This window comes from Chrysochloris asiatica, unplaced genomic scaffold (assembly GCF_000296735.1).
Source record: "Chrysochloris asiatica unplaced genomic scaffold, ChrAsi1.0 scaffold00055, whole genome shotgun sequence".
NCBI classification, from domain to species: Eukaryota; Metazoa; Chordata; class Mammalia; order Afrosoricida; family Chrysochloridae; genus Chrysochloris; species Chrysochloris asiatica.
Window position 1 is genome coordinate 5,002,693 of NW_006408573.1, and position 8,103 is coordinate 5,010,795.

Consider the following 8,103-nt stretch of genomic DNA (forward strand, 5'->3'; position numbering starts at 1 on the left):
AACTCTCCCAGGGTTTCCTTTGATGATGTGAAAGCCTATATAACCCATGCAGAGTATAGCCCAGAAGTAGGTAACATCCTAAGGAACAGTCTGTAGCCATTGGAGCAAAGGAGCCAATGGATAAAGGCCCAGCTTCCTATCTTTCCAGTATACAACGAGAGGAAGTTAAGACCCTGCTGACGGTAGCAGAAATCTAAATGTACATTTTTATAGTGGCCTTTCCTCCACCATTGCATCTCATGATTCCTTACTCCCCCTTCCTAAGATCACTTTGCAAGTCAACTATTTGCACCTCACTGTTTGTCTCAGGCTCTGCTCCAAGGGGAACCGAAGCTAACATGCTGGTTTCCATTTATTTGTTGTGTCAGTCGAGCATTGCCATACAGAATCTTCACAAAATGCTATAGAGTTGATTCTATTGCTGTTCTATTTACAGATAAGGGAACAAAGAAAAGTTAAGTTACTTGAAGGTCACACAAATAGCCAGCAGTGGAGCTAGTCTCCAAATATGAATCTGACTCAAGCTTCTTAACACCATGCTATTCAGTCTCTTCTACCACCCAATAAGCTACATGAGGGTAGAGCGATTTTCTGATCCACCTGCTATCCTCAGCAATCAGCTCAGAGACCGCTGCAGAGCATGGGTTTAATAAATGTTAACTAAAATTGTCAATATGCTTTTTTCTCTAATTGGATAGATCAAGGAGAGATTTATTCAATTATGGCTAGGAATATTCAAGCCCAAGAAAATATTCAACACTGGCACTGACTAGGACTCTAAACAGCCTGATCTTGATTTTGGAGGACTCATTCTAACAGAATTAGTCCTCTAAAGTTGGATAGTGAATAAGGAAGACCTTAGAATAATTGATGCATTTGAGTTATGGTGTTGGAGGATAATATTGAAAGTACTATATAGGCTGTCAAAAAAACCAAACAGATCTGTGTTGGAATAAGTGTAGCCAGAATGCTCCTTGGAAGGATGGCCAGACTTCGTCTTTCATTCTTCAGACATATTGTCAAGAGAGATCAGTCACTGGAGAAAGATACCATGTTTGGTAAATTGGAGGCTCAGAGACCCCCAACCAGATGGATTGGTGAAGTGGTAGCATTAATGGGCTGAAGCACAGGATTGATTGTGAGGCTGGCCCAGGACGGGACAGTGTTTCGTTCTGTTGTGCATAGGGTTGCTATGAGTTGGTACCGACTCTATGGCACCTAACAACAACAACAACAACAACAACAATCTAACAGGGAGTCCTTGTGTGACACTGTAGTATAAGGACAAGCACTGGACCATAAGGTCAGTATGAACTTTCAAGGTCAGCAGTTCAAACTCACTAGCCTCTCCTCAGAAGCTCTATATAGGATTGCTATGAGTCAGAACCAACTCAGAACCAACTCCATGGCACTTAGCAACAACAACAAATTCTATAAGAATGAGTTCTGGTGATGCTGTAGGATAAACACTGAACTGTTAACTGCAAGGTCGGCAGTTCAAACCCACCAGTCATTCTGCAGGAGAAAGATAAGGCTGTCTGCTCCCGTAAAGATTTACAGTCTCAGAAACCCTATATAGGGTGACTATTAGTAGGCATCGACTCAGTAGTGGTGGGTTTTGTTTTTGCTTTGAATTCTAAAAGAGAAGCTCCATCCATACCGAACCAATCAATCAGATTTCAGAACCAAGTTTCAGGGAGGTCCTGGTTCCTGAATGGAGAATGGAGAAGGAATGGAGGAGCCAAGAATGAAACAGAGTTCACTCACTGAAAAGAGATTGATGTGTGTTCCTCTGGTACCAGTGTAACTTGTCTATGGGTCTGCAGTCTAAGGACTTGAGGAGACTAGAACACCTCTCTATATTCCTTTGGACTGAGAGGGGAATGTATTTATGAAAGGTAAAGGAGGGCTCTTGATTTGGAGCTGTAACATAAGCACTGGACTGTGAAAGACAAGATTGGTGGTTCAAACACACCAGCTGCTCCTCAGAAACTCTGTACAGGGTCACTATGAGTCAGAATCGACTCCATGGCACTTAACAACAAAGGAGACCACGAATGCTTCCAATAGCTTCCTAAGACAATCGGGGGGAAAAAGAAAGAACCTGGATTCTTTTTTTTTTTTTAATTGTAGGAAAGACCAAAAAGAAAATCAGATCACCTAATATCAAATTCCAAGTCCTGGTGAGGCACCACTGTAGGATAAGCACTGGACTGCAAGGTCAGTTTTAACCACAAGGTCGGATGTTCAAAATCACCAGTCATTTCTCAGAAACCCGATAAAAGGTTGTTGTGACATCAGCACTTAACAACAATAGCAAATTTCAAGGAACATTCAGACATGCTTGAGATAGATATCATAATATTGCCATCACTGACTTGGGCTAAATTATTTTTCATATGATTGTTTGTGGAATTTGGGGAGATAGTATGGAAGAGAATCCTGAACAAAAATTTAAGAAGGAATTAATGCCAATCTTGTAGAAACTTCTCTAGAAGAAAACAATTTAGTGAACACTCTAATTGGCAGATACCTTACAAAAAATTAATATTTAATATGAATTATGAACATGCATTTTATGAACCATTTGAAATAATAACAATTCAAATTCAGTGATGTATAAAGCCAAGGTTTATTCCTGATATGCAAGGTAGATTTAATATTTGAGAGCCAACCAGTATAATTCACCACATTAGAAAATGCTCTAGCATGTTATTAAAAACTTTGCAATTGTTATTTTGTGTTTTCCTGAGTTTGAAACATATTTTAAAAGATATGCCTGTGTATAAAAAATGTTCATGGAGTTCTGCTTCCAGTTAAAACATAGAAACTTGTTTTTAGCTCCTGCTGCAACCAGAAGAAAACACTGGATAAACTTAAAAAAAAATTTTTTTTAATCTATTTTCGTAAAAACATCATCAAAGATCTGTGGACACAAAGAAGTTTAATCAAACTGAATTCCACAGAGGGACAAACACTTCCTCAATCAGCAGGATGAATACTGATGAGGATGGTTCCATCTTTGGGAGAAGTTACAAGTCAGGGTCAAAAAAGGTAGAAGAGTGAGCCTTCCAGAAAACAAATGTCTTAGAGACAAGGAGAAATCATTCAAGCCAAATGTCTGGCCTTGAAGATTGAAACCTGGAAACATCTCAAACACATAGTTAGTGTTCCCTGTCTGCCAATTCTTCCCCACAGGAATTTTGCTGAGTAAACAGAAGAACCAAGAAGCTGGGGGAAAGGCTGGAAAAAGAAAGAGACATCTCAAGTCTCCGTAGTGTTTAGATGCCAAAAATCTTCAGGAGGAAGGGATTTAATTACCTTCAAGATATTTGAAACCAGAGGTCAACTCTAACTAACTAAAGCCCCAATCCTGACTCAGCTCAATTTCTGATAAAATCAATCAGATAAACCACAATCACAATATCTGACATAAAAGAAAACTTTTAAGTTGTGAAAAAAAAAACACAAAAAAATGTGATCCATAATTGAAAGAAAAATAAATTCAATTGAAGCATTCCCATAAATGATCCAGATTCTTGAATTAACAGACAACGACTTTAAAATGACTGTTATAAATATATGAAAGAATTTAGAAGGAAAATGGAAAAAGAATGGGTGGAAAGTTGGAGAATTTCAGCAAAGAAATGGAAATCCTATAAGAAACCAAGTAGAAATTATACAACACATTAAATAAGCTATTCAATGGATGGGCTTAAAAAAAATTAGATAAAATTTAAGAAACAATGAGTGAGTTTGAAGATACAGTGCTGTGAGGCATCCAAAGTGAAGCCCAGAAGAGGAAAAAAGAGCAAGGGGAGTAAAGGCATCATGGATTAAGCAGGACCCTTGGGTTCTGGTCCAGTTCTGTCTTTTGTTCTCTGTTCATTTGAGTGGTTCTCTGCCTTTCTCTGGGCCCTAATTTGTTTTATCTTTAAGATAAATCTTGAAATGCTCTTTTTGACGATGAATGTGATGCCATTCATCGTCAAAGAGAGCATTTAAAAATCTTCAAGTTGTCATTCCCAGCATAGTAAACCTGATTCAACCTTGTTTGCTGAAAGTGAAAAGGAGTTTAAATATTTACTGATGAAGATTAAAGTCCACAGTCTTCTGTATGGGTAACACCTCCATGTAAGGAAAACAAAAATCTTCACCATGGGACCAATAAATGACATCAAGATAAATGGAGAAAAGATTGAAGCTGTTAAAACTTCATTTTGCTCAGATCAACCATCAATACTCATGGAAACAACAGTCAAGGAAACAAATGCTGTGTTGCATTGGGCAAATCTGCTGCACAAGTATTTAAGAGCAAAGATGTCAATTTGGGGACTAAGGTGTGCCTTACCCAAGTCCTGGTATTCTCTGTAGCCCCATATACATATGAAAGTTGGACAGTGAATAAGGACGATCATAGAATAATTGATGCATTTGCGTTACGGTGTTAGAGAAGAACATTAAAAGTACCACGGACTGCCAAAAGAACAAACAGATCTGTGCTGGAAAAAGTACAGTCAGAGTGCTTCTTGGAAGCCAGGATGGCCAGACTTTGTATCCTACTTCGGGTCATATTATCAGGAGGGACCAGTCCCTGGAGAGGGATATAATGCTTGGCAAAGTGAAGGGTCAGAGAAAACGAGGAAGACCCCCAAGGAGAGAAATCTGGGCAGTGGCAACAGCAATTGTATCACTCTCTCAAGAGTGAGATATCATTTCACCTCATCATTAATAATAAAATTCAAAAGACTAGGAAACAACAAATGCTGGCTAGTGTGTGGAGACACTGGAACCCTCTTACACTGGTATGGTGCCTCCTTAAAATGTTGGAAACAGAACTACTATATGAGCCAGCAATCCCTCTACTTGGTGTATATCCTAAAGAAATAGAAGCTACAACATGAATAGATCTATGCACACCAATGTTCAGTGTAGTGCTAATCACAATAGCAAAAAGATGGGAACAACTCAGATGCCAGTCAATGGAAGAATGAATAAAGAAACTTTGGTATATACACATAATGGAATACTATGCAACTTTAAAGAACATTGAATCTGTGAAACACCTCATAGCATGGATGAATCTGGTGGATATTATACTGAGTGAAATTAGTTTATCATCAAAGGACAAATATTGTATGAGGTAACTATTGTAAATGGTCAAGGGAATGTTTTCAAGTTAAAATAAATATAGTTTGATTGTTACTAGAGGTGGGAGAGTAAACAAGTGTTAACATGGGTAAAGAGAAAGGCAATATACAATAAGAGGGAGGTTGCAAGAGTTAAAGGCAACAGAGCCAAATAAGGTTATATACACAATCCTACAATAACAGTAATTTGTGGGCAGATAGATGCATAGACAGATACTCAGGTTGAACAGGTGTGGGAGGGAGAGTGGGAGTTTACCCACAAATACATACAGGTTTGACAGAGACTATTTGGACATAGATATTTACCTTTGCTATAAATATATCAATGAATATGGTGAAGCCTACAGGGGAAAACTTATGAAAACTTCTTAGATACAATCAAACACCTTGAAGGAATGAGTCTCTGGTCCTGGGAGCCATGGTTAATTGACATAACATAGTTCTTGAAGACAGTGTTATACATCCTACTTTGGTAAGTAGGGACTGGGGTTTCAATAGCTTGTGAGAACTCACTTAAGGTGCAACTATTGGTCTCTCCCTGTCCAGAGGAAAGAAGAGTGATGAAAATTAAAGACTATCAGAAACAATTAGTCTCTTGGACCACGTGATCACAGTGTCCATGACCCAGAGACCAGAAACACTAAATGATGTCAACTGCTCTGAAAGGGATTGAATTAGAAGATTCTGGATAGAGTGGGACAGAAATATGGGAGCAAAATTCAAAATTATAAAAACGACCAGGTTTATTGGTCAGATAGAAACTAGTGAAACCCTGAGATTACGGCCCCTGGCTACCCTCAGGTCTGGAACTTAACTCAACTTCTCTGGCTCAAGTTTCAGACAAGCAATAGATAGATAGACAGGAGGACACAACACCAGTGAGATATGCACACCACAGAATGATCAACCATTCAGGATCAAGAGAGAAGCATTATCCCAAGAAAAAGTTGAAAAGGGCTGGGAAAGAAGGAATGGGAACAAGAAACACAGGGGGAAGTAGGGGAAAGTGATATTACTTTGAGGGGGTTGCAATCACTGAGAAGAAACAAAGTGCATGATTTGTTGAATGTGAAATTAATGATCTGCTCTATAAGTCTTCACTCAACTCATAATAATTATTTTTAATGTTTGGCAATGACACATTGGACAAGGGACTAATCTCTAAAGTTTATTGAAAACTTCAAAACCTCAACAACAAAAAGACAAATAGTCCAATTTAAAACTGGGCAAAGAACATGAACAGAAGATGGTTTGTCAAAGAAGACATTCAGTTGGCCAACTGAATTTCATGAAGAAATTCTCACTATCATTAGCCATAGTTGTTGTTCTTAAGCGCCTTCGAGGGAGTTCTGACTTATAACAACCCTGATAGGTTTTCTGAGGCTGTAAATCTTTATGGGAGCAGAAAGCCTTATCTTTCTTCTGTGGAGCAGCTGATGGATTTGAACCATCAACTTAGTGGTTTACAGTCCAGTGCTTATCTTATGGAGCTACAGTGCTCCCATTAGCCATTGTTGTTGTTAAGTGCCATCAAGTCGGTTCCGACCCATAGCAACCCAATACAGGGTTTCCGAGGGTGTAAATCTTTACGGGAGTAGAAAGCCTCATCTTTCTCCCTCGGAGCGGCTGTAGTTTCGAACCGCTGACCTTAAGGTTCGCAGCCCGATTCGTAACCACTACGCTACCAGAGCTCCTTCCCATTAGCCATTAGAGAAATGCAAATCAAAACAACAATGAGACATCATCTCACACCAGAATTAATAGCAAAGTTAAAAAACAAAACAAAACACCAGAAAATACCAAATGCTAATGAGGGTGTGGAAAAACTGGGACCTTCATATGCTGTTGGTGAGACTCTAAAATAGTACAGGCACTGTGGAAAACAACACTTCCTTAAAAATTGGAAATAGAAACACCATATGATCCAACAATCACACTTGTTGTTGTTGTTGCTGTTAAGTGCCATCGAGTCGGGTCCGACCCATAGCGACCCTGTACAGGGTTTCCGAGGGTGTAAATCTTTACGGGAGTAGAAAGCCTCATCTTTCTCCCACAGAGCGGCTGGTAGTTTCGAACCGCTGACCTTAAGGTTCGCAGCCCGATTCGTAACCACTACGCTACCAGAGCTCCTTACTAAGTAAAATAAAAGCCAGCACACAAACAGATACATGCAAACTTGTGTCCATTGCAGCACCGTTCACAACAGTCAAAAGACAGAAACAACCTAAATGCCCATCGATGGAAGAAGGGACGAGCAGATTATGGTACACGCACACACTGGAATGTTACACAATGTTCAATAAAAGCACTGGATCTGCTGAACATCTATAATGTGGATAAACCTGGAGGAATGCTGCATGAAATAAATCAATCACAAAAGGACAAATATTGTATGAAATCACTATTATAAAAAGGCAAGAAAAGATTTTCCTACAAGAAGAAATATTCTTTGATGTTTAACAGAGGTGGGAGGGGAAGAGAAGGTAAACCATTAACTAGAGGGGACACATGTACAAACATCAATCAAAAATTATCCACACTCTGGATATAGAAGTTATTTTAATCAACTTTTAGAAAAAACAAATACAACATTTTTCAACATAATCACTTTGCTTTTCAATACATTCCATTGTGTGTATATACCATCTGTCAACATGCTTTCAAATTCCCTTATTTAAAAAATGTTTTGGGCTGTGCTTCGAGCCACGAATGCACCGCTGTCTTCACTTCTTCATCAGAGGGGAATCTTCATCCTCAAAGGGCTAATTTCAAGGGACTAAACAGGTAAAAGTTTGATAGAGCAAGATCAGAACCATAGGGAGAATGCTTTAATACCTCAAAACAAAGTTTTTGCAGAGTGTCAACAGTATGGGCAGGCATGTGTGGACAACCATATTAAAAGTGAAGAGGATATATATGTATATATATATATATAGTTGTTGTGAAGTGCCGT